Source organism: Dermochelys coriacea, chromosome 12, assembly GCF_009764565.3.
Source record: "Dermochelys coriacea isolate rDerCor1 chromosome 12, rDerCor1.pri.v4, whole genome shotgun sequence".
In the NCBI taxonomy this organism is placed as follows: Eukaryota; Metazoa; Chordata; order Testudines; family Dermochelyidae; genus Dermochelys; species Dermochelys coriacea.
Genome location: NC_050079.1, coordinates 594,412 through 620,878, shown reverse-complemented (window position 1 = coordinate 620,878; position 26,467 = coordinate 594,412). Strand labels below are relative to the sequence as shown.

General features: G+C 51.9%; 1 long non-coding RNA gene and 3 other non-coding genes across 5 annotated transcripts; 1 reads left to right on the top strand and 3 right to left on the bottom strand.

The window, feature by feature from the left end:
* The first annotated feature begins 3,852 nt into the window (after window positions 1–3,852).
* Window positions 3,853–3,934, top strand: TRNAS-UGA. Its single transcript has one exon. It is a non-coding gene; the product is annotated as a tRNA-Ser (tRNA).
* Window positions 3,935–6,597: 2,663 nt separating this feature from the next.
* TRNAI-UAU lies at window positions 6,598–6,691 on the bottom strand. The gene is made up of 2 exons: window positions 6,654–6,691; window positions 6,598–6,633 (listed from the first exon to the last, which is right to left on the bottom strand). It is a non-coding gene; the product is annotated as a tRNA-Ile (tRNA).
* Window positions 6,692–12,594: 5,903 nt separating this feature from the next.
* Window positions 12,595–20,536, bottom strand: LOC119841280. 2 transcript variants are annotated; one of them, XR_006275259.1, is made up of 5 exons: window positions 20,330–20,536; window positions 18,149–18,581; window positions 17,773–17,908; window positions 13,751–13,812; window positions 12,595–12,808 (listed from the first exon to the last, which is right to left on the bottom strand). It is a non-coding gene; the product is annotated as an uncharacterized LOC119841280 (long non-coding RNA). The 2 variants fall into 2 exon arrangements; XR_006275258.1 differs by lacking the exon at window positions 20,330–20,536 and having other exon boundaries at window positions 18,149–18,914.
* A 3,524-nt stretch (window positions 20,537–24,060) lies between these two features.
* TRNAF-GAA lies at window positions 24,061–24,133 on the bottom strand. The gene has a single exon. It is a non-coding gene; the product is annotated as a tRNA-Phe (tRNA).
* Window positions 24,134–26,467: the final 2,334 nt, after the last annotated feature.

Sequence of the window (26,467 nt, the reverse complement as noted above, 5' to 3'; positions counted from 1 at the left end):
TTGCCTTGTCCTTGAACAGTATGCTGCCACCACCAAGCGTTTTAAACAAAGACCAGGGAAAGAGCTCACTTGGAGATGTCTTCCCCCCAAATATCCCCCCAAGCCCTACATACCCCCTTTCCTGGGGAGGCTTGAGAATAATATCCTAACTAATTGGTTACAAAATCATCAAAGACCCAAACCCCTGGGTCTTGGAACAATGGAAAAATCACTCAGGTTCTTAAAAGAAGAATTTTATTATAAAAAAAAAGGTAAAAATCATCTCTGTAAAATCAGGATGGAAAATACTTTACAGGGTATTCAGATTCAAAACACAGAGGATCCCCCTCTGGGCAAAACCTTAAAGTTACAGAAAACAGGAATAAAGCTCCCTCTTAACACAATGAAAATTCACATAAAACAAAAGATAACCCAATCCACCTTGCCTGGCTTACCTATACTGGTTGCAATGTTGGAGACTTGGATTAGGATGGGTGGGAGAAAATGCATTTCTGTCTGGCCTCTCTCAGTCCCAAGAGAGAACAACTCGTAAACAAAGAGCACAAAACAAAAGTCTTCCCCCCCACCCAAGATTTGAAAGTATCTGGTCCCCTTATTGGTCTTTTGGGTCAGGTGCCAGCCAGGTTAGCTGAGCCTCTTAACCCTTTACAGGTAACAGGATGTTGCCTTTGGCCAGGAGGGATTTTCTAGCACTGTATACAGAAAGGTGGTTAGCTTTCCCTTTCATGTATATTTATGACACTAGCCTTTGCCATTCCTGACTTGCCAAAGTAAATGGGCAGTTGCCCAGGCTAGCGTGTAGAGCAGTTTCCCTCCTCCAAATGTGCGGCTGTCCCTGTGCTTGACGGGGCTAAATAGCGCCTTGGGAGCTGAGTGTTTCTCTGTGTCTCGCCAGCTGGGGAAAAGCCTCTTGGGGTAAAATCTCCTGCCCCGCTGCAACAGTGAGCACCTTGAGTGGTAATGGTAAGAGGCCCCACCCAGGAGGCTGCCCCTGCTTTCCTACCATCTTCTGATGTTGGCCACTAAGCATCAGTAGCCGCTGTGCATGCTGGTCTGCAGGTGGCATTCAGTGGGTGTTTGGCATGGCAGGGAGCAGCCTGGCCGGGTGTCTTTATGCCCGTCTGCTGGCCACATGTAGGCATGGTCCTCCCCTCCTCTTGCCCTGCCCTCAGTTGCTCTGAGGCTTATAAACCTTCCCTTGGAGCTGTCAGCACTAGCCACCTCTGCTCTAGGTGCCCAGAGGAGGAGAGGTGCTGGGCTCCAGTCTGGGACTCTTCCTCCCTCCTGCCTAGCCCTGACTATGAAGCCTGGCCCTGGCACTCCTTTCCTCATGCACCAAGTGGGCAAGAGGAAAAGTTTGACAGCAAGCACAAGGGCCAAATTTGTGGGCATCAGGTGAAGCAGTGAGAATCCCAACCTTCAGGTCAAATCACAGGCAACAGTAGCCAGAGGGGGAAGTTCTAGAGCCCCAACAGCCCTGAGGCTGTGCACAAAGGTGGTTCGGGGAGCAAAGATTGAGGAGGAGTCATGGGGTGAAGAATCACACGATGGGCTGTGCTCTGGGCTCGGCTTTACTCCTCCTGACACAGGTGGCAGGTGGAGAGTGGAGTCTTGTAGATGTGTGGAATCTGCCCTGGACTCGGTAAAGGAAGGGACCGCGGTGTCTGCTGGGTTGGAATTGTATTTTCCGCAGGGCAAAATGATTAACAGAAGACACTCACTTAAAGAAAACTGGTGCTCCATTTGAGGTTTGAACTCATAACCTAAACATCACGCTACACAGCACTGCTCCATTGTACCACTGGAGCCCACAGTTAGTCCCTGCTCTCATTGTTCCATGGATGGATTGGGGGTGAGGGTGTTGCATTACCTAAAACAAATCCATATGAAAGGCTGCAGGACAGCAGCAGCAGAGCTGGGGAGCCAGTTCCCACCTTCCGCTGTTAAGGGGAAGGTTGGTGGTTTGAGCCCACCTGGTGCTGGAAATTCTCCTGGGTGAGGTTAACGAGACTCTGAAGAAGCGAATGGAAGTCTTTTCTATTCGGGCCGATCTCCATCTGTCTCCTGTGGCCCTTCAGGCTCTCTGCTCCCCTGTCGGGGTGATGCAGAGGCAAGTCCTGACCTGGATGAGTCACAGAGAGGCTGGGTCCCATGGCGTGTGTGTGTGGGAGAGAGGTAGGGTAGGGTTGGGTTGGGCTACAGGGGAAAAGGTTGGGTGTGACAGTCTGTGGGGGAGGGGGAAGGGTGTGTTTCTTAGAATATAAATGATGGCAAACACAGGGGTAGTGACAGTGAGGCCCGGTGTCTGAGTGTTATGACCCTGTGCAGTGCTGCCGTTCACCTTCCCCTCCTGTGTCAGCTGTCATTGGATCCAGAATTTTTTCACCTGTCATCATCCCAAAGGTGTCGCACATGCCTCAAATACAGAGTGTCCCTGTTGGAGACAGGAGAACTGGAGCGGATTTCAGCTGCTGGACAGCTCTGCTGGGTTTTCTACATTCGCGAAGGGAAATGTTGAGTGTTTACATTCATTTCAAGCATCCCCATTCAGCAGATTCCTGAACACACTGGAGATGGGTCTGGAAATCGATTTTCATTCAAAAAAGTTTTTAAAGGGAGTCACTTGGATTTGAACTAGGAACCCATTGCTCTGCTGGCAAATATTCACCTACTGAGCTACACTCTCAGCGAAGACTGCCCTGTATAGCCCAGAGCAGGAATGGCTTTGAACTTGCGGATTAGTAAACTTTAGTTGTATACAAACCCCACGGCTTACAAAACCCCCACACCCGCTCTGTGTCACCAGAGCACAATAACTTTCCTTGGAGCACACACTGTTCCCTAGCTCCATGCCCTTGAATCTCCCCAGCATTGCTCCAAGGTCCCTTAAAGGACCAGGGCACAGGTAACTCGAACCCCTTCATCCCAATAGATTTAATGCCCAAATAATTCCATGTAGACCAGAAGCACAGAGCTCCTCTGAGTGTCAGCCCTATCCCAGTATAGGTCCCCAGAAGTGAGTGTGGCCTACAATGCAGAGGTCACTTTTTTATAGTTTGAACATTTGTGGTAGAATTATTGTCTCTCATATGGCAGACCTGGTTTTCATTCATGGCCAGTGAAGAGCTGACTATTATTGTCCAATGTAGAAGTTACAGAATTTAAACTAGGAAGAACGGTCAATTTTTCCATCATTTCACACCTTTAAATCCAAACACGACAACTTTCTGAATGACCCCTCCTCGTTCAACCAGAAGATGTTGGGGGTGGGATGTAGGAGTCACTGGGGAAAACACAGAGGAACAATTTCCTTTTCACAGATCCATGAACAGCAAAACCTCCCTATGTGTCTTATGTGAGCCAGGGCATTCAACTCCAGAGAACCCTTCTCTCCTGCAATGGCAATGGTCAGACAGAGGGGACGTGGCCACCTGCATCTCTGACAAGGAGATATTGGCTCAGCTCTTTCTTTATGCTGCTCTTGTTAGTCCATGAAACATCAAGGATGGAATGCAAGGCTGAGTTCATGCCCCAACCCCCTGAAAAATGTCCATGCCCCAGAGAAATCCTGACCCCCTGCTATTGGAATGATGTGCTGGAGATTTGAATAGGAAAGGGACTGTCTGAATTGTCAATGTGGGGAATGAACAATGATCTAAAGCAATGTCGTTAACACAAACACACTCTCATCATGCTCCAGCTGGAAGGGAAATGGGCAGGAAATGTCTCTGTTCAGCCATGGACACAGTTACACTAATGCATAGCCTTGAGTGTGCTGGGGAAGTGGATCTGAGCAATTTGAAGTGACAATTCTGTGAGAACTGAATCCTAGTGTAGTGAAACATAGATCAAGTAGTTGTGGCCGAGTGGTTAAGGTGATGGACTTGAAATCCATTGGGGTCACCCTATGCAGGTTCAAATCCTGCCAACGATGGAAGCATAAGACAGTTATGACTACTGCAATCTTAGTGCCTCAGCATGCGAACTAGAGCCAGATCTGGTCTCGCTCTTAGGTTGTCTACACTTAAAACACTGCTGTGACACTGTGATAGCACTTTGGAGTAGACAGGGGTTTTTACATTGCTGTAATAGTTACATTGATGGAACAATTCTTCCTTCTATTTAGCGCTATCTAACCAGGGCTTAGGTCATCTTAACTATATTGGTTTGGGGGTGATTTTTCACACCCTGTGAGATGTAGCTCTGCCAGTTAAGTGCCCAGCATACATCAGCCCTTAGATCTCTTAGGATTTCCTTGCAAGCACTGACCTGTGAGAGGAAAACATCAACTCACAAACACAGAGACTGAATTCCCCACAAAAAGAAAAGGAGTACTTGTGGCACCTAAGAGACTAACAAATTTATTAGAGCATAAGCTTTCGTGAGCTACAGCTCACTTCATCGGATGCATCCTTTTCTTTTTGCGAATACAGACTAACACGGCTGCTACTCTGAAACCTGAATTCCCCACAGTTAATCTCTCTGCACTTTCCAGAACGTCACAAAATTCAATTCATTCCTGCTAGGACAGAGAAAAAATAAGTGAAACAAAGTTTTTGGCTTGATTAAATAGAATTAAGGGTTTAATTACTATAGTAAAAATATGTACCGATTCCTCTAAATAACACCGTAATGTGAGATAAGAACAGAGACAAATCTTGTCAGTGACGACTAATTTCGGAAATGGTCTTCCCTTTATTAATTTCGACACCACCCCCATTGCTGGTCCGGGCCCCTCCAGTGTAACTGCTCTACATTCGCCTTCCCGTTAGAATTTGTTTTGGACATTCCCAACTTTGGAAAATTGTGCAATTCAGAATTGAATAGTGACCCTGGCTCCTTCCTGCACCTGCTCTACATCACTACACAGCACCTTCTCCACCTGCAGAGTCACCCCAAGGGTTCAGCAGGGACCCCTGGAAAGGACGGTGGGTGTAGCTAACACCCCAGTGTGCCTGGCAGTGAGGCAGGGGCAGTCCGAGGCTGGAAGCTCTGAGTCAGCTGTAAAGAAGCAACACCCCCACACACAAGTACAGAGATTGAATTCCCCAACTTTAGCATCATGCCACCCTGTAGAAAGCCACATGTGTCTGTTGTTTTTTCACAGGGAGATGCAAAAATCAGGTGACACCAATTTTGAAGTTTGAGTAAATAAAGTTCAGGGGATAGTTATTAAGCTTGCAGAAATATGCCAAATATCCCTCTGCATAACACCAGAAGGTGAAATATGAACAGAGACAAACCTTGTCAGCAAAGGCTAATTTCCCAAAGATCCTTGTTAGAATAGAGATATTCAGGCCTGCCTGTAAAGCCTATACTTTAAGAGTACAGGCTTTTTTTTTATCACAGTGTATTTTTACTGTGTATTTTCATCATTTAGCTAGTTACAGGGGTATAAAACAAAGAATCAAAATCACAGTCTGCCTGTGTATAGGCCTTCTCTCCCCGGGAGAGTCTGAGGTCGGGTTCTTAGGCTAAGGCCTTTGGCTAAGCTGCAGAGGCAGCCATAAACTGTGAAGCGAATGGTTACATCCTCACATCCCAAACCCGTTCCATTGAAATACGGTGGTATTGGGCAGTTAGGAAGACGAACCTGTCCTGATAGTGCCCATCACCACCAGACACAGAAACAGATCTTAAGAGAGCCTCCTGTCTGGCAAGAAATGCCTTCTCTATGGTTGTGGTTGTGAAACCTCATTTCGGTATGTTTTATCCTTATGGCCTCCACTTTTCTATTGTCAATCTGTCTGGTTCTCTAATTGTTTCTATCTGTTGTATAATTAATTTTGCTATGTGTAAGTTCATTAGTGTAGTGGGATATAATTGTTAGAGAATTATGTTACAATATATTAGGATTGGTTAGTTACATTTCAGTAAAATGATTGGTTAAGGTATAGCTGAGAATATTACCATATAAACTAGAGTCAAACAGGAAGTGGAAGTGGAAATTGGAATCATGTTTGCGAAGTGGGGAACAGGAACAGGGAACAGAGATACAGGCAAGGCTCTGTCGCAGCCGGGAAGGGGGACGTGGGGTAAAAGCTCTGCAGTGTTGAAGCCGGTATGGGGGGCGTGGGGTAAATGCTCTGTAGCATCGGAGCCGGGAAGGGGGATGCGGGGTAAATGCTCTGTGGCGTCGGAGCTGGGAAGGGAACCCTGGGGAACAGACTCTATCGGTGTATACAGATAAGCCCCACTGGTGTGAAGGGCTTCAGAACATGCTGGCTTGGACACTAACCCCAGGAAACATCGCATTGTCTGCACTTCAGACTTGTGGTCTTTTGCTGCTTGCGTGACAAGAATTGGGGAAGAGGGCAGGGGAAGAGAAAGCCCTCTAACAATGGCTACCTTACTCCTCTCCCTTCCCAAGTGTCAAGGATCCGCAGAACTCGAGGCTCTGCTTGAGGGATCCTGGCACAGGGGCTGGTGGGGGAGAAAGGATTGTAGATTCTGACCTGCACTCTGGAGAGGAGGGAATAATTGAAGGGGGCATTTTTGAGTCCTCCCCCCCTCCTCAAGTGTCCCCTGGGCTGGAATTCTACACTCCACAGGGCTAAACAAACAAGTGGGTGAAGCCAGTTGATTAATAAAAACCAGTGTTCCAGGTGAGGCTTGAACTCACAACCTCAGCATAGCTCCTCTCAGCACTGCCCTATAAGTACTGTGCGCTAACCAATTGCGCCACTGGAACACCTGGTCAATGCTGTGCTCCCAGGCCCCTAAGTTGAGAAAGGCGAGGAGTGACCCCCCAAAAATTCTCAGTGGAGTTGAGAGCAGGAGGAGACAAGTGTTGATCCTTGGTGGGGTGGGTTCTTCTGAAGGCTTCCAGGCACCATTTGACCCTCTTGTTCTTCTCTGTGCGATACCAGAGCTGATTGAGACTCAGTGGAGAGTCTTGCTGCAGATCAACAGATCTGAAATCCCCGAGAACCAAGACTAAGCGTTAGTACTGCTTTGGGACAGTGTCTCTCAGGCAGGAAACTGCCGAGTCTGTGCAAGCAGTGAGGCTCCCTCACTAACAGCTGAGATCAGTGAGAGCTGTGTGAAGCGCCGAGACCCAGGGGTGCGTGAACAGGAGGGCACAATGCCTCAGGACTTTAAGAAATGGTAGGGCTCTGCCTTACCAGTTTGTAATGACTGTATGGGCGAGTGAGGGTGTGGAGGGGACAGAGAGCAGTGATCAGGAGACAGGGTCTTGGGGGGAAGAGTCAGTGCAGGAGCGGGGCCTTGGGGAGAAGGGATGATGCAGGGGCATGGCCTCAAGAGGAAGGGATGGGGCTACTGTTCGGGCTCTCATGGCCGCTACTTTTAGGGAGCCTGCACCGCTCTTGGTGGGACTGCAAGACATTCCAGAGGAGAGAAGGTGGCCAGCAGAGGAGTGACAGGGTGGAACGGCAAATGTCCGGCAATGTGGGCAGACAGGGGAGGGAGAAAGGGGCTTTACCCCCAGGAGGTGAGAGGTGATCTCTGGGTTTTCATTGACCCAGGACAGCAGCTTGGAGCGACGTGCAGTGAAAGGAGGGGCACATCCAAAGAGCTTTTGGTGTCTGGATTTCAGAGCCTGAGGCAAAAGGACACTGCCCAGTGTACTGTGGGTGGGTTTTTTGCTCATAGTGTCATGTTATGAATCATGATTGTGGTGTTTTCCAAAGTTAATACAAGGTGATTTTCCTCCTTTTTATTAAAGTTTCTTTTCTACACTCAGTGCTGGCGAGTGAGGAAAGTATTGCCTCTTAGATGCACCCAGAGGCCCTGGTTAGTTGCTCCAGATTACTGGGTGGGGGCTTAAGAAGATTGTGTGTTGTGTTGTTGAAGAGGAGCCCCAACCACCCAAACAGGGAATTGTAACTTCAGCCTTCAGATTAAGAGCCAGATGTGCAGCCAGCTGAACTAACTAGGCCGCCTAACTGTACTCACCCGTCCATCACAAGAGCAAGCCCTGGGTGCTTCTCAGCAGCTGGGGAAAAGCGTCTGGGGAAATATCTCCTGCGCCACCACCAAAAGGACCCCTTGAGTGGGAAGGGTCAGAGGCCTCACTGGGGGGGCTGGCTGTGCTTTCCTACCACCTTGTGATGCAGGCCGCAGAGTGAATGCTGGTCTGTGGGTGGCCTTCAGTGAGGGTTCTTCACGCCAGGGAGCAGGGAGCAGGCTGTCTGTCTGTCTCTGTGGCTGTCTGCTGGCCACACATAGGCATGTTCCTCCTCTCCTCTTGCCCCACCCACGGTTGCTCTGTGCCTTTTAAGCCTTCCCTTGGAGCTGTCAGCACCAGCCGCCTCTGCTCTAGATGCCCAGAAGAGGAGAGGTGCGCTGGGCTCCAGCCTGGGACTCTTCCTCCCTCCTGCCTAGCCCTGACTATGAAGCCTGTCCCTGGCACTCCTTTCTTCAAGCGCTATGTGGGCAAGAGGAAGAGGTTGGCAACTGCAGGTACAAGGACCAAATTTGTGAGCATCAGGTGAAGCAGCGAGAAACGCAACATTCAGGTGTCTCGAGCCAGACTGTTAAGTTCCAGGGCCCTAACCTATTGTGGCCAGACCACTGAACCAGCTGGACCCAAGACCTATCTCCAGTGGGCAACAGTCGCCCAGGAAGAGGGAAAAAATTCACTCTGGTTCACCCAGATACACGGAAACCACGCACACTGAGCAGTAAGGCTTTGCAGCAAACCAACATAGCCCCAGGAGGACCTACTGAGATTTGAACTCAGATCGCAGGATTCAGAGTTCTGAGTGCTGACCATTACACCATGGGACCTGCTACCATTTCCATTTCTGGACCCCTGTGACTCTCAGCTGGCTGGCTTGCACGCTGCACTTATTGCTTCCCTCTGGCTGCTTCTTCTTGCAGGATTCTCTCTCCTCCATCAACTATAGCCCTGCACTACCGGATCTGCAGGTCCTGCCCTGAGTCCCCACATCCTCCTGCTTTGACTCCATTCCCTGCAGACCACAAAAATGTCAGGGGAGGCTGCCCCTCCCTTCACTTGGTGGTCCTGCTCAAATCGGCCAGCTGCAGCCTCATCTCCTGGAACTCAGCCAGCTGTCACATGATCCAATTGTACAGCAGCCCACAGCCTCCCCCTGGGTCTGCCCTACCTGATTATTCCTTACAGGCTGACCTGACCCCCCTTCCAGCCCCAGATTCACCCCCTAATCATCCTACTGGCACTTAGAGCCACAGACATGGAGATGCTGGAGGAGGGAGGTGTGACTCTAGGGTGGGGTTCTCCTCTAAAGATGGCTGGCAGAAAGGTGGGGCTCAGCTCTGTCAGTGACCTGCCCCGTTGCCTCACTGCCAAGGGATGCAGACAGTTATGTAAAGTGCATAAAGGGAGTATTTGGTTCCAAGTGAATGTGAGGAATGTGCAATTATGAGAGGGAATTTCCATCCCTCCTTCACTTAAGCAGCAGTGCCCCAGTGGCCTAATGGATAACGCATTGGCTTCCTAATCTGCCCACCACTGCCTGAGCCGTCTGTTGATAGTCATAATCTTGTCACACCTTTGTTGCCCACCTCTAGGAACAGGCAGAAACCCACTGAAGATCATCTGAGCCACGATTTCCTTAAGCTTCTTCCCCAGCCCGGTATAGTCTTCCTTGATACGTTCCAACGAGAATCTATCGGTATCATCTGTTCCCACATGAAGGCTGATGAGTGGATTCACAAACACAAACCTCCTGGTGTTGGGAGGGGAAGAGGAGAAAGGACCAAAGATGCAAGAGAAGAAGAAATGAGGGGGATGGAGGAAAAGGTGAAATAAAAGGACAAGCCCTCATGTCTCCCTTGATTTTTAAGGATACAAAATTCTAAGTGCTAAATTCCTCCTAGCCGTAAGCTTTGTTACCATCTATACTGTCTAGATCAGATTGGACAGAGGTTTCACGACCTAAGGAGGCCCTTACCTCTCACAGGACATCTATCAATAATCATGAAAGGAAGAAAACTCTCGTACAGATTCCCTCTGGTGCTCACGGACGTGACCCTAATCCCCTCTCATTGCTCATGGAGAGACTTCGAGAACGAGACCGCTGAGTGAAGCCAGAGGGTCACCGAGGTTTCCCTGCCCCTCTCCGTCCTGCCTGGCTGAGTCAGCATTTCTCTGTGAGGTCTCCACCTCCCCACCACCTTTGACCAATCAGCTGAGCTCCTGCAAAAGTCCTGTGTGATGTCACTGCCACCCCCCCCTTTCCGTGCTCATGTTCCTGCCACTGGCCAACAGTTGGAGGTTTGAGCTACACCCTGGGGATCACCCCACTCATGAGGGTTCGTTCTAGGAAAGGGCCCATTGACTTTTTTGTGGTGGCCCAAACATATTTGTGGGCCCCCTGGGGATGAAGAGGCCAGGCCGAGCACAGCAGCAGGGCGTGATTTGATTTAAATCACTCGTCAGGAAAACTCCATTTAATCTACATAAAAGTGCATTTTTGTTTGGTTTGTTATCACCTTAATACATATCTTCACAACTCAGATCAAGGGTTTCATTTTTAGAAGGGAACACTACACATTTTTAAACCGGATTTATTTTGAAAACTTTTGAGAGAGTTTTTACAGCTATGTCACAAAATTGAGTGTCTGGTATTTCATTTACCAAGGTAACTGAAGCAGAGATTTATGATTATTGGGAGATGAACTTTCTCCATTCAACAGGTTAATCAATTAATATTGGAGGATTTTCTTGCCAGGCTGTATTAGGAAGAGAACATCCCCAGACAGATATTTAAATTGTTTTATTTAACTAAAACAACAACATGAAATATTCTGGATATTTTTCTTCAACAACAAACATAATAGTTTAACAAAAAGCATATGTCCCTCACTTCTCACATTTATCTCTGGACTTCTTTTCCTTGAGCAGATCTCTTCCGCCCCCAACAATCTTCTATTCATTGAACTTTTTGAAAGTTTTCACTTTTAAAGAGAGGTAAAGGGTTGACCCTGTGTCCACAAATTTGCAGAGGGACAATAGAGTTGAGGGCTGTTATTTCTCACCTCTCTATATTATTTATTTATTTAAAACATTTTTGCTGTTAACAAGCATGTTACCTCTGGAGACACAAATCCACAGTTTGAGAACTGCAAAACTAAGCATCTCTGATGTACCTTAATTCAAACTATCTTTAGATACGTTTTCCTCAAAAATCCAATTTAAATTAAAAACATCTGATTATTTGATTTTTTTTTAAAAAGTCATTGATTTTTATCCACCCTCACAGTTGGTCATGGGGGGTGGGGGGAAGGATTGGTCCCCAGCTGGAGTGAGGCAAAGGACAGGGGCAAGATGAGCACAGCGGGACATGGGGGGAGGATTAGTCCCTGTTGACTGAAGCAAGGCAGGGGCTGAGGGCAAAAGCACAGTGGGGCAGGAGCTAGAGTTGGTCCTTGAAGCAAGAAAGGGGCTGGGAGTAAACTGCAAGCACAGCAGGGCTGGGGAGGGGATAAACAGGATCCCCTCACTCCTGCCCACATAGGGTGGGTACCTACCTTCTCCCTGGTTCTAGCCCATTCTCGTCATCTCACTCTGCACTGAGCTGAGAGTGGGGGTGCACTGAGCACAGGGCTGGGTGTGAAGGAGAAGGCTGGGGGTTGGGGTGCAGGGTCTGAACAGGAGGTAGAATGAGGGAGGGGGCTCAGGGTTGGGGCAGGAGGTTGGGGGTATGGAGCGCTTACCTGAGGCAGCTCCCATTCGATGCAAGGGGTACAGGTTGGTATGTGGGGGGAGGGTGCAGGAGCTCCCGTTTGGTGCTCAGGGTGGGGGTGGGGGGGTGTGGTGGGTGCAGGAGTCAGAACTGGGGACTGGATGTGTGTGAGGGGGGTGCAGGAGTCAGGGCTGGGGGGGTGCAGAAGTCAGGGCAGAGGGCTGGGTGTGTGGAAGGGGCTGCAGGGGTCAGGGCTGGGGAGGTGCGCTGGAGTCATGGGGGTGCTCCCAGCTCCCTGCCCTGAGCGGTTCACAGCAGGGGGCTGGAGGGGGTATACCCCGATTCCACCCCCTTCCCGAAGGCCCTGTCCCCATCTCTTCTCCACGTCCCCCTCTCTCTGCCCGGCACACCACAGACCGTGGGCAGGGGGCGGAGGAGGGGCAAGTCCGCAGCGAGCTGGGGGATGAGGTGGGAGCTTGGCTGCTGGTGGCCTCAGAGCAGCAGGACCGAGCCCGGGGCAGCCCTTATTCTTATGCTTGGGCCAACCCTGTGCGCACACCTCTGAAGCTGACATTATTGTGAGATCCTTGAGAACCCCGGAGCTGTGCTGACCCTGTGTAGTGTGAGCGGGAATTGTGCTTTTTCACACCGCTTGCGAACACATGGGGGTCCAGCTAGCCAGCTTTCAGCTCCCCCACTATGAAAAGTGATAAAGCACCACGGCATAGAAGTGCCTGCTCCATCTGCTGCAGACATGGCTGGCCTCTGGCCTGCTGCCCTTCCTGTACCACAAACCCAGGGCGCTGAAGAGACAGGTCAGCATGGAGAATTCAGGGCTTGCCGACGGGGACACTCAGCAAAATGAATTTTGATCAGCAGAAGGTGTGACTTGCATGTGGATTAGTTAAATGGCATCGAACCCCTCACTAACCCAATCAAAGAACTGACCTTACATAGCTCATCAGAACTCAAAGCTATTTCTTTACAGGTTATGGGAGAAAGCTACATATTCCACAGTCCACACCCCTCTTCAAATGAGAGCGTTGGGGAGGTTGCAGAGAGGTCCCCTGTGCCTCTCTGTGGACTTGGCTTCTGGATTCTCCTGGTCTTTACCTTCTCCTGCTGCAGTGTTGATTTTCTCTCCTTCACCATCCTGCAGCCTCCTCCTTCTCTTCCTGTTGAAATAGCAGCAGCAGTTGCTCTGGTATCTTAGACCTTGTCTACTTCCTGGAACAGTGGGGCCCTATCCCCATTGGCCAATAAACAGCCCCACTGTGTAACCCAGAGGTGGCTGCATCTTAGCACCAAGACACCAGGGGTCACGACTCCAGTGGAGATGGTACACACAGGCCACTGCCCTACGTGGCCACCAGATGTCAGACCTATCTTAGCTGACTACCACACTTTACTGCCCCAAGACGTGAGGTACACGCAGGCTACACGTGAGGTATACAAAACCTGTTCCAAAACTGGGCACCAGGGGTCACTGCAGCACTGGCTGGGGGACACATGCAGGGCACTGCGTCATGTGGGCACCAGGAGTCACTGCTGCAATGGTGGTGGTGGGGGAATGATAAACAGGCCACTGCCTGAAGTGGCCACTACCACAACGGTGTATTTCTGTCTGTTGTGGTAGGGAGATACCAATAGGGCAATGCCAGACCAGGCCACCACAGGGAGGTCACTGCTCCAATTAGTAGATACACACATCAGGTAGTGCCTCAACTGGCCAACAGGGGGCACCACCTCAGATGGGGGTGTGCGGGGAGAAAAGAGGAAATCAAAGGTCACTGCATCACTTAGCCACAAGCAGTCACTACCCAAAAAGCGGAGACAAACACACACACACACAGGGCACTGCCCCAATTGGGGGATATATAGAGGGTATTGCCCCACCTGGATGCCAGGGATTAGTGCCTGCACTAGCTGGCCACAGAAGGGTTGCGGGGCTACACACAGGGAACTCCCCCACTTGGCCACCAGTGCACATCCCTAGGGGGGAGAGATGTGCACCAGGAACAGGGCTCTCTGCCACAAGGGGGTTGGAAGATATCCAGGGTACTCCCTGACACGGCCACCCAGGCACCCTGCCACCTTGGGGGAGGTGAAGAACATACCTAGGGCACTGACTCATCTGGCTACCAGTGGTGCCTTGCCAGCAGGGGTCACTATCACAGTGCTTGGGGGGAGATATACACAGGGCACTAACCCACCTGGGCAGCCGTTGTCAGTGCCCCAACAAGAGCGATATTCACCAGGCACTGCCCCACCTGGTCACCAGGGGGCCCTGCACCCTGACACCGACCCACACATACTCCCGGTGAGCCGGCGTGTGCCTGTGTGTTACTCTGCACTTTAAGAAATGAGGCAAAGGCTAATTTTACTTCAATTTCTGATGAAGAAAGCTCTGAGTTACAACCCTCACCTTGCCGAGCACCTGCCCAAAGCAAGAGCAGTGTCCCCGATGACAGCAGAGACCCCAGAACACAGAGACCCAAAGGGGAAGCAGCTTTTAGGTGAAGCAATGACAGACTCTGGGGAGGGGCTCTGGGGAAGCAGAGAAAGACCAGCTAACTGCTGTGGGGAAAATCATAATCTATCGGGGAGAAAGAACTGACTCCGCAACGACATCACACCAACTCCAGCCAGGCTGGGATACCAGCAATTCAGGGCTGGAGCAGCTCCAGCTAGAGGCTGGGTGGAGGCAGGTGACCTCAGTCTCTATGCTGAGCAGGCTGCATTGGATGCGAGGAGGGACAAGGAGCCCCCCCACCACCCACCAGGATCTTGCTGCCCCAGGAGGGGGAGATCCGGGGCAGTCTTTGGAGGAGGTGGTTCAGCAGCCGTGAGCCCGCCTGCTTGTCCAGCTCCCCAGCAGCACACTGTGCACAGGTGTACGCACGGGATGGAGGCACCAGTGTAACGCTACAGGGTCTGACTCTGCCGAGTGCTGCCTGCGAGAGACGGGGCAGAGTCCAGGGCAGGTGGGGCAGGAGATGACAGGGCCAGCGGCCATGAGCAGAACCCACCACACCTCTGGCCTGTGACATCACCACCCGTCCCTTCAGCTCTCCATCTGTCCTGTTGTCCATCCAACCCTCAACCCCCATCCACCCCCACTGCATGCCACATACAGCCCTTCACCCATCTGCCTCACACACTCATCTATCTCCACATGCATCCCGCCGGCCTCTGGTTGTCCATGCAGTACCCAGCACAAGGAGGTGTGGACAGGGCCTGATTAACCTTCTGTGGGCCTGGCGCCAAACATATTTGTGGCTCCCCATGGGGGAATGGGGCATGGCACAAGGGGGGGTTGATCACCAGAGTGAGGGGCCGGCCAGGGGTAAGGCACGGGGGGTGGGGGAGGGAGACACAGCTCCGGTCTGCACAGCCCCACACAGGGGCACTGTTTGCAAACCCGCAGCCACCAGACACATACTGGCCCACCCAGCCCTGCGCTGCCAGCATGCTCTGCCATACCACCCCCCTGCCCATTGCTCCCCACCCCCTTATGCCCAGCAACTCCCATGCCCAGTGCCCCCTCACCCAGAGATCTGGCCCACAGACCCCTATACCCAGCACCCCTCTCACAGCCCCCCCACAACTTCCCAGCACCCCATATTCCTGAAGGAATTCAGCACAAAAAAATTAAAAATTCTGTGCACTATTTTAAAATTCTGCAAATGTTATTTGTCAATAAATGAATGTGGAAGCTCCATCCTGGCAGTGGGGAGCAGAGGCCACTGGCTGCGTGGAGATGGGAGATCATCCTGCAGCCTTCCCCCTCCCCTCCCCGGACAGGGACTTGGCTGTGAGGCTGCACCCAATCCTGACATAATGTAAGGGATACACCTGCCCCAGAAGCACCCTTGGGCACTGCCCCTCTGCGCCAGGTGCAGGCAGGCAGGCTCAGTCTGGCAGTATCCAAGTGTGGAGGGGCTCAGTGTGGGGGGATCCAGGTAGGGTAAGAGGGTTCTGTGTGGAGCAGTCAGGGTGCAGGTGGCTAACTGCAGAATCTGGATGCACAGGGGCTTGTTGGGGAGTTCCAGGGGCAGTGGGACTCTGCAGAGGGGTCCAGGTGAAGGTGGTTGGGCTCAGCAGGGGGTGTCTGGGTGTGGGGAGCTCAGTGCAGGATGGGTGCAGGGGAGGTAGGGCTCATTGTAGTCGGGGTCCAAGTGCAGCAGGCTGGGGCTCTGTGGGGTGGGTGTCCGGGAAGCTCACTGGGGTGGTCCAGGTGCAGGGGAGGTGGGGGCTTGTCAGGGTGCGGGTTCGATGGGCCTGCTTAACAGGGGAGCCTCAGCTACTGCGAAAGGGATGCTGCATGCCAGGCCCCGCTTCCCCACTGCCCCTGCTTCCTCTATCCCCTTCTCTTCCCCATCCTATGCTCCTTTTCCACTGCCCCATCCCCTCCTCATCCCATCCCCTTCCTTCCCTACTGCTTATTTCCCCCTGCCCCCCGCCCCCCTGCCCTGCCCTGCCCTGCCCAAGCCCTTGCACTCACTGCTGTACAGAAAACAAGATGGCTTCCTCCCAGCACACAGACAGTGGGGACAACGGGCACTAGGACCCAAAAGGCAGCGTCCAGCTGCAAAGTCAGCAGAACTGAGGGGGCGGGGGCTCTTTCCACCCAATCAACCAGCACTGAACAAATATCGCAACACTAACATTTCAGGCCAGATTTTAGCAGAGAGCCTCTAAACCTCACTGTGGGGAGCTTCCCCCCACCAGCCCTGAACAGAATATCGCTGCCAGCCTCCAGCTCACGACTGACCCATCACTTCCTCCCATGCAGCTCCTGGGGAAAGAGCTCCTTAGGCTCCCTGAAGGGGAAATGCCACAAACAAGCCTTCACTTTGCTCTCACACCTTTAGGGGCCCCGGCCAGCCAGGTATCCATCCCAGCCCATGCAGGGGTAGGAGTTCCTGCTGCTCCCTGTTGACAAACACTGACCTTGCCCCATTTTCCAGTATGTACGTCCTGTTTCAGGAAGGAAGAACTACGGCCCTAGTGTTAACTCCCTGCTGCACTGTGCTCTGCACAACGCTAGAGCCTCACCGGGCGGGAGCCCCCTTTGTCAGCCACCTGCGAGAGGAGCAGGCTCGTTTCCACAAGACATGGGGAATTCGGAGAGACGGGGCAGAGGACGAAGACTAGAGACACCAGTGGGAGCCCCATGTCCTGAGCTAAGAAAGCTAGTGCCCGATAAAAGAGCCTTTGCCATAGAGCTTCCACCCCCACCCCCCCATGGCGGAGAGGAGCCAGCAGTGGCAGTGGGAGAGGTCAGGGGGCACAGAGGAGCCGCGGGCCTGGCTGGCCAAGAGGAGTGAGCAGTGGGCGAGGGAGAGGGGGGAGAAGGGAGAGGAGCTACTGGTTAGTGGGGGCACATGGCAAGTGGAGGGGGCTGGGTCAGGACCCCTTTTAAGTGTGGGCCCAGCGCCATGGTGCCAGTGGCACCGTCAGAAACCCAGTACTGGGCATGGACCCTGAGCGAGGCTTTTGGGTGATGCAGTAATGGAGCCAGGGGTGATAAGGGGGGTTCTAGGCATCTCCAAACCCAGCCCCACTTCTCCTGTGCCCAAAGCCATGACTGTGAGCCCACCCCTCTCAGTCTCAGACCCCACAGCCCCAAAGACATGACTGACCACTCACGTTGTGACCCAGTTACAGCAATGAAGTCTCCCCAAACTCTCTAGGAAGATAGGGAGTGGGAGGGGCAACCCCCTTAGCCCAGTAGGGCAGAGACCATGGCCAGAGACAGATAGACCCAGCCTAGCCCAGAGGAGACTGGGGGAGGGGGAGCAGAGGAAGAGGATACAGGCAAGTGAACATAACAGGTGTCCATGAAAGGAGAGAGACAGTTTGAGTGTGAGTTGCCAACACAGTAGAGAAGACAGAGAGAGAGAGAAACCTAGAAGGAAGGAAAGAAATTCAGAACAGGGAGTCACCCTCATGGATTCAAACTTCTGCTAGGGAGAACACCCCACTCCTGGCCAGAGAGATAATCAGCCCCCGCAAATGGTGACATCGTCTCCCTTGAAGCCACAGCTAGTCAGGAAACCCACACCCAGCTACTGGGAAGTCCCTGCCTGGAGCCAGGGGGGCTGTGACCAGAACCCTCACCAAACCAGACACTTACCTCACTGACAGCGACAGCTGCTTCGCTCCCAGTTGGACAGACCTTGCCTGGCATCAACAGGATTCACGCTGTCACTGCTCTCACTCACTTTCCATTTCACTTCTGGGCTGGACTCCGTCCTCACAACTTCTTTCCCCTTGGTATTAAACACAATAGAAGAGGGAAAGAAAAAGCAATGGTGGCGAAGCTCCTCTTCTCTCTCCTCTCGCACCCCAGGGCTCTGGCTTTAACCCTCCTCCCGTTATGCCATCACAGCCACAATTAGAAATCTCCCCTCTGCACCTGCACCCAAAGGAATCACTCTGCACAGGAGATGATTGTCTCTTCCCCTTCCCTTAATACCACGCCAAGCTCAAGTCCTCTGAAGAAAACTAACCTGGGAAGAGCTGAGGAAGAGAGTGCCGTCACCGCCGACTCACACCCAGTGCTGGGAAAGGCAGAAAGCTCAGGATTGTTCATCTCTGCTTTGCTGGATGTCCAGGCTGCTCAGCTCCACTTCTTCCAGCTTCTCCTCTGCCTGGGGCTCCTGGGCGATTCATCTGCAAGCGCAGGAAATAACCGACGAGCGAGGCAGCCCTGCCCACAGCTCTACTGGTGCGTGAGAGCTCGGCCTCCCTCTGTCTCCCACATGCTCTAGAGCAGCCCCATGTGATGAAAAGAGACAGAGCCAACAGGTTGTGTGGCCAGTCACCCCACCTCCCCCACTGTCACCTCCAGGACCCAGTATGATTCTCTTCCCTCCCGCCAGATGGTGCAGGCTCTCTAGACCAAGCCTGTGGGGATCAATGCGCACTTCTCCTGCCAATGGCCTATTGTAGAGGCAGTAAAAAGAGAGAGAGGGTGAGCTGGACAGGTCTTGCCTGGCATCAACACACACACACACACAATTCTTTTCTCTTGGTGCCAAACACAACGCAAGAAGGAAAAACAAATGTTATCATCACACTCTGCCATGATGGCGAGGCTCTGCTTCTTGCATTTCCCACACCCCAGGGCTCTACCCTGAACCCCCTTCCCATGATGTTCTCCGAGCTACAATTAGAAGCACCCCACTTCACCTGCACCCAAAATAGTCACTCTGCACAGGAGACTCTTCTCCCTTCCACTGGTCTTAACCCCACAAAACCCCGGATCCAGCTAGGATGCACCTTATTATTCTTGACTACTGGGGCTCTCATCCTCTGTTATACAGACAAAACTGCACAGGATCGTTTCAGGGGACAAGACAAGATGTCACGTTCGTTATAATAACACAATTTGATTTAAAACCAATAATTAATGTCTAATACCTACACACACACACATACACACCAAATGTTCTGCAGCCGCTAAATAGTTACCAGTCCTGAATGCAGCTTGAGTTCATGGCTTGGGTTCGTAGTTTGTGGCCAGGAAAGCCAGGCACAAGGAAGAACTGGGTCTCTGTTGGGCATGGACCGATGCCCTTCCATGTTGGCAGCAGAATGTTACCCTCCAAAGTCTTCCATCTCACCCATCCTTTTTGTAGGCTTTAGTTTGAATCCTGGGTCTATAGATCTTGCTGTGTCAAGCTGCCTCTGGGTTCGGTGTGATTGATCACCCGTCAATTGCAGACATGACTTTCAGCCTAGGACCTGGCTTTGATGTTTCTTCAATTATACTTTTGTTCTTTTCTTTTCAGGGTGGACTCTTCTTGCTTTGTCAGGGCTGTTGTCTGCATCTTCAGCCATTGATGTTTACACTTTATTTCATCAGGACAGGCTGGGGCTGGAGGTTGATTCCATCATCCATCCATACCTCATTCCCACTTCTAAACTACACTAATCAGATTACAGCAGGGTTTTGCAAAAATGAAGTGAGCATTTTAAAATGGAGTTTGGGACAAGTTAAAATGGAGTTTGGGTTACAACATGGACAACCCTTGCATCCGATGAAGTGAGCTGTAGCTCACGAAAGCTTATGTATGCATCCGATGAAGTGAGCTGTAGCTCACGAAAGCTTATGCTCTAATAAATTTGTTAGTCTCTAAGGTGCCACAAGTACTCCTTTCCTTTTAACATGGACAAGTGTAAGGAATGGCAAACAGTGAACAGAAGTTACAATGTTGAAGCAGTGCAAATTTCAGTGATTTAAGCAGCAATTGGATTGAAAGTGAAACTGAATTAGCCAGTTATTGGGGTACCTGGTTTTCTGAATGAATGTAGTTTCATTCATAATACTTTATTTATGAAGTTATTTTAATAAAGTGAACAATAAAAAACAATTCCATTGATCAGTTCTAGACCTCTCCTTCCTATCCCTCTTGGACTCCATCTGTGAGAGAGGACAGGGAAGTGTTACAGACACAGACACCTTCCCCCAGCTTGTCCAGTGTGTCTCCCTCCACAGAAGTTACCTGGCCTCGTCTTAGATGCCATCTTCATATTGCTCTTCTCCTTCCCCATTGCAGACACCACATCACATCCACAGGGCTCCCAAACCGTGTCACCTTCGGCCAAAAACCACACCCTGCCCCGAGGGAGCAAAGAGCCTTTGTCAACCCAGCACACACCAGACAGGAAAAGATTCACACCCACACCCAGCCCAGCCAAATTGGGAGCTTGTCCCCCCTTCCCGGTCACAGGGCCACGGGGCTCATGGATGGAGAAGTTTGGTGGGCTGTGGAGGCCCCTGAAGGACTAGCTCAGCGTGTGAATGAGTGACCAGGATATATGTCGGGGGCGGACTGTGGGGTTGGGGTGTCCAGGAGGACCCAAGGGAAGGGAATAGGGGGATTCAAGGTAGAGGAGGGAAGGGTTACCAAGATGCACTGACAGGTTTCAGAGAAGCAGCCGTGTTAGTCTGTATTCTCAAAAACAAAAGGACTACTTGTGGCACCTTAGAGACTAACAAATTTATTTGAGCATAAGCTTTCGTGAGTTACAGCTCACTTCATCGGATGCATTTGGTGGTAAATACAGAGGGGAGATTTATATACACACACAGAGAACATGAAACAATGGGTTTTATCATACACAATGTAAGGTGTATGATCATACCACACGATCCATTGTCTATAGCCAAGCTCTACGATATAACCGCATTTGCTCCAACCCCTCAGACAGAGACAAACACCTACAAGATCTCTATCATGCATTCTTACAACTACAATACCCACCTGCTGAAGTGAAGAAACAGATTGACAAAGCCAGAAGAGTACCCAGAAGTCACCTACTACAGGACAGGCCCAACAAAGAAAATAACAGAACGCCACTAGCCATCCCCTTCAGCCCCCAACTAAAACCTCTCCAACGCATCATCAAGGATCTACAACCCATCCTGAAGGATGACCCATCACTCTCACAGATCTTGGGAGACAGGCCAGTCCTTGCTTACAGACAGCCCCCCAATCTGAAGCAAATACTCACCAGCAACCACACACCACACAACAGAACCACTAACCCAGGAACCTATCCTTGGAACAAAGCCCGTTGCCAACTCTGTCCACATATCTATTCAGGAGACACCACCACAGGGCCTAATCACATCAGCCACACTATCAGAGACTCGTTCACCTGCGCTTCTACCAATGTGATATATGCCATCATGTGCCAGCAATGCCCCTCTGCCATGTACATTGGTCAAACTGGACAGTCTCTACGTAAAAGAATAAATGTACACAAATCAGACATCAAGAATTATAACATTCAAAAACCAATTGGAGAACACTTCAATCTCTCTGGTCACTCGATTACAGACCTGAGGGTGGCTATCCTTCAACAAAAAAACTTCAAAAACAGATTCCAACGAGAGACTGCTGAATTGGAATTAATTTGTAAACTGGATACAATTAACTTAGGCTTGAATAGAGACTGGGAATGGATGAGTCATTACACAAAGTAAAACTATTTCCCCATGTTATTTCTCCCCCCCACCCCACCCCACCCTCCACTGTTCCTCAGATGTTCTTGTTAACTGCTGGAAATAGCCTACCTTGCTTGTCACCATGAAAGGTTTTCCTCCCTCCCCCCCCCCCCCCGCTGCTGGTGATGGCTCATCTTAAGTGATCACTCTCCTTACAGTGTGTATGATAAAACCCATTGTTTCATGTTCTCTGTGTGTGTATATAAATCTCCCCACTGTATTTTCCCTCGAATGCATCCGATGAAGTGAGCTGTAGCTCACGAAAGCTTATGCTCAAATAAATTTGTTAGTCTCTAAGGTGCCACAAGTACTCCTTTTCAAGGTGCACTGTGGGAATAGGGGATTTAGAGATCCCAGAGGGGACGGGTGGGGGCATGTTTGAGGGTCCCACGGTGACTGAAAAGGGGAACCCGGCAGGTTGGGGGATAGCAGAGATTGGAGATGAGGAGCCTGGCACACTGGGGATGGACTGGGGGAAGGGGTGACGGAAAAGTGGGGACCAGCAATGGGGAAAGGGGTGGGAGTCAGTTGGGGGAGGAGGTTGGGGGTGGCAGCACATTTGGGGGGGCGAAGGGAAAGGGAACATAGAGAGGACAGGATGGGGGAGGGGACGCTGGGGGCTGAGGGACGAGGAAAAGGGTTGGGGTGAACTAGGGGGGAGTTTGGGGAGTGGGGTCTGAGGGATCCCCTGGATGGAGGGCGGGGCTGGGGTGGATGGGGTGCTGGAGGAGATGTTGGGGGTCAATGGCTGAGGAGGGTGTGGGGGGGATTGTGGGAGATGTTGGGGAGGGGGGCTGAGGGAGCACACGGGTGGGGGAGGGGTCAGGGGGTGCAGACTCAGACCAGGGCAGGGGCGGGGCCGGGCTGCTTGTGGCGCACGGGTGACACGTGGCTGAGGACGGGAGAGGGACACGCTCCTTCCACGTCACCCTCCGCCCCCGGCCGGGGCCTCTGACCTTCTCCTAATGGTGTCCTGAGAGCAGCACTGACTTCCTGTGTCTGCAACTTCCGGACATGTCACATGTCCTGTGAGCCCCCTTGTCTCAATTCTTCCGGGGCTAGCCCGCACCAAGTGAACAGAGCCATTTACAACCAATTGTCCCAGTCAGGGAACCATCAAGCTTCCAAACCATCATCAACGGCCCACACTTTGTATAATTACAACAGGACTTTCAGAGTAATACTTCATATTTCTAGCTTCAGACACAAGAATGATACATGTACCAGAATGACACAGATAGGAATGCATCCGATGAAGTGAGCTGTAGCTCACGAAAGCTTATGCTCTAATAAATTTGTTAGTCTCTAAGGTGCCACAAGTACTCCTTTTCTTTTTACAGATAGGATGACCACACTCAGGAGATTATAAACTTTGTAATGAGACCTTATCAGAGACTTTTTTGCATAAAGCATAATCCAGTTACATCATATTCACACTTATAAGCATATTTCCATAAAACATATAGACTGCAGAGGTGTGGGGGGAGCCCAGGGCAGGGATAGCAGGTCATGCAGGTTGAAAGTGAGGGGCACTGGCAGAGCGGCGAGTGGGGAGCTCAGGGCTGGGACAGCAGGGGCTGCAGGCAGAGGCGGATTTACAATGAAACACACAGTTCCCTGTCTCATTATTAAGGATCTGTGTCCGTCAGGGAGGTTGTGGAAGTTACAGATTCTCTGACTTCCTGTGACCTCCATGACTTCGGCAGCAGCCAGTGTGGTTGACTCCAGGGCCGCCTAAGCAGCTGGCCCCAGGGACTACCCGAGCAGCGGCCAATGCGGCTGGCCCTGGGGACCATTTGAGCAGCGGTCCTGGGGGCAGCGGGAGCAGCCGCAGCTCCGTGGCTCCCGGCAGTGGTGCTGGGGGCGGTGGGAGCAGCGGCTTAGACCCTGGGGCTGCCCCCCTGCGGTGGCAGTTGGAGTGGCAGCCGGACCCCGGGGCTTCTCCCCTGGTAGCTGGTGCTATGGGCCCCCCAGACTCTCCCCCCCACAGCTGGTGCTGCAGACCCCCTGAGATCCCCTCCCTGCAGGATTCAATGTGGGGTATTTATGGTATAAGTCATGGACAGGTCACGGGCAATGATTTTTTGTTTCTTGCCCGTGACCTGTCCGTGACTTTTACGAAAAATACACATGATTAAATCGTCACCTTACTCATTGTCAATGAAATAAATCGAAACACTTCCACTTGCAAGTGGATTTAGCCCAGGACCCTCAGAGTCAGCAGTTCTTACACCCCCCACTGAGCTCACTGTCAGGTGTCCCAGTGCTGGAAGCCTCCTGTTTACATCCTAAGATAGCGTTTTTGCACCGGGGGGCTGATATTTTGGAGTGGACACTGTAGCAGATAAAGGTACTGCTGTGCTCCAGAAAACAAGCCACCTCTGCACAAAGAGGGATGAAAGGACCTGCCAAAGCCCAGGATTGAACCAGGAACCTTTAGATCTTCAGTCTAACACTCTACCAACTGAGCTATTTCAGCAGCTGCATAGGGCGCCTTTGGCCTGCTGCTGCTCTGTCCGGGATGTTTTGTCAGCCTTGGCACACAAAAAGGATGTTGTTCTGAGTGGCCCATGAAGGCAAGACTCACTTTTGCCCGCCTTGCTCAGCTTGACTTGCTTCCTCACCCCGTTCCTGCCTTAGTTCCTAGGTTGACCTGGTGGGGGCCAGTCGCCCGTGGAGGAAGTTGAGCTGGACCCTGAGCTAGGCTAAACCCTGGTGGCGAGAGTCTGGCCACCACTTGCCACCCCACCCTGTTGTCCTGGCTTCCCCTACTGGACGTCATTTAGGGAGGGAAGTGGGGCTTCTGCCTCCCCTCCCCGATTTTCATACCGCAGGGGAGCGCGAACAGGAAAACGAACGGCTGCTCCACACTCCCACTGGAGGAACCCGACGCCCTTAGCTGTGGCTGAGTGAGAAGTGTTTGTTGGCTGACAGGCCTGCCCCGAGGAGCGGGAACAGCAGCTGCCGCCTCCCCCTCGGCTCCAGGCTGCATTTCCCGTCTCCTACTGGCCAAGCTCTCTGCCATGGAAACAGCTGACGCTGCTCGCTCGCCATGGGTCTGTGTTCCACACAGCAATGCACAAACCTGCTCCCAACTGAAGCGGGGTCAGACAGTGACAGGGCTGGTGACACAAACACTTCAGACTACGAACCCTAGGGATCTTTCTTTCTTTAACCCAGGACGTGCCAGTCAACTGCTAACCAGGACGTTATCTTCATCTTAAAATACCTCTCAGGACATTTGACAGGGGAAGGGAAACCCCCTCCCACGAATGGCTCCCTGTGAAGGAGTTGTACCATACCTGCCCCTGGAGACTGGCTGCTTTTATTCTCTTGGAGCTTTTTCTTTTCAGACCCATCCTGATCCCAACCTAGGGGCCAACCTCCGCAGTTCAGAGTTGAGAATTTACTGCCATCACCCTCGTATGGCACTTTCTAGGTGAATGAGAGAAAGTCAGTGGGGGAAGTGACATGGCTCATGAGCACTGATGCTATGGGCAAGGCCTGGACTCACAACCCCAGCAGTGCATCCCCCCTGCACTCGCCAGTTGCACCCCTATAGGTGCTGCCGAAACAAACCTGGGAAGTGGGCAGTTACCTTAGTCTGCGGTTATCAACTTTAGCCAGTAGCTGAAAGGCTGATGATTCCAACCCATCTGAAGATGGGATAGGCACTGACTTCTGCTGGCGCCGGTGGGTGCTCGACCCCCCTCTGCCCCTGGCCACGGCCCGACTCCCCCCCGCCCCACTCCCTGTCATTGCAGGAGGGGAATGAGATTCCAGGAATCCTGGTTCTCAGACTCTCTGATGGGACTGCCCTGGGATGGGGGATGCTGTGGCTGGATCCATCAGGTAACCAGACTGAGGCAACTCATACCCTTGGCATGCTGCCCACTGCAAGGATGGGGCCTTTTAACACACACATCCTGGCCCAGGGTGGGATCCGGCTGTCACGTCTGGTGTCTATGCCCCAAGCACTGGTCGTCACTCAGAAGTCGTTGGTTTCCCTGATGAACGTATGGCAGAGGGGAAGGCGGCAGCCCAGCTGGCTGGAGAAGAGGGATCAATTCTGCCCCCCGAAGAGAGAGGGAAAAGGTCCATCTGACTGTCCTGGTAGCAGCACAGCGAGGATCCCTCTGGCCTCCCCCAGCCACGTCCATCCAGCCTCTCCATAGGATGGGGGCACCCAGCTCTCAGCAGCCCCAGCTTTCGCTCCTGAGCTCTCCTTGCAGACGTGCAGCAAGCGCACTTAGGGTGACCAGCTCACAAGAGTGAAATATCAGGACACATTGGGTGACCGGACGGGGCGGGGGGAGAGACAGACTCAGGTGCACAGCCCCGACCGGAACCAGAGCACACTGGTCCGCTGGGCCCTCTGCTACCGGCGTGCCCCTTCCTGTTGGGGGTGAGCCCACGCATTCTTACAACTACAATACCCACCTGCTGAAGTGAAGAAATAGATTGAGAGAGCCAGAAGAGTACCCAGAAGTCACCTACTACAGGACAGGCCCAACAAAGAAAATAACAGAACGCCACTAGCCATCACCTTCAGCCCCCAACTAAAACCTCTCCAACGCATCATCAAGGATCTACAACCTATCCTGAAGGACGACCCATCACTCTCACAGATCTTGGGAGAGAGACCAGTCCTTGCTTACAGACAGCCCCCCAACCTGAAGCAAATACTCACCAGCAACCACACAACAGAACCACTAACCCAGGAACCTATCCTTGCAACAAAGCCTGTTGCCAACTCTGTCCACATATCTATTCAGGGGACACCATCATAGGGCCTAATCACATCAGCCACACT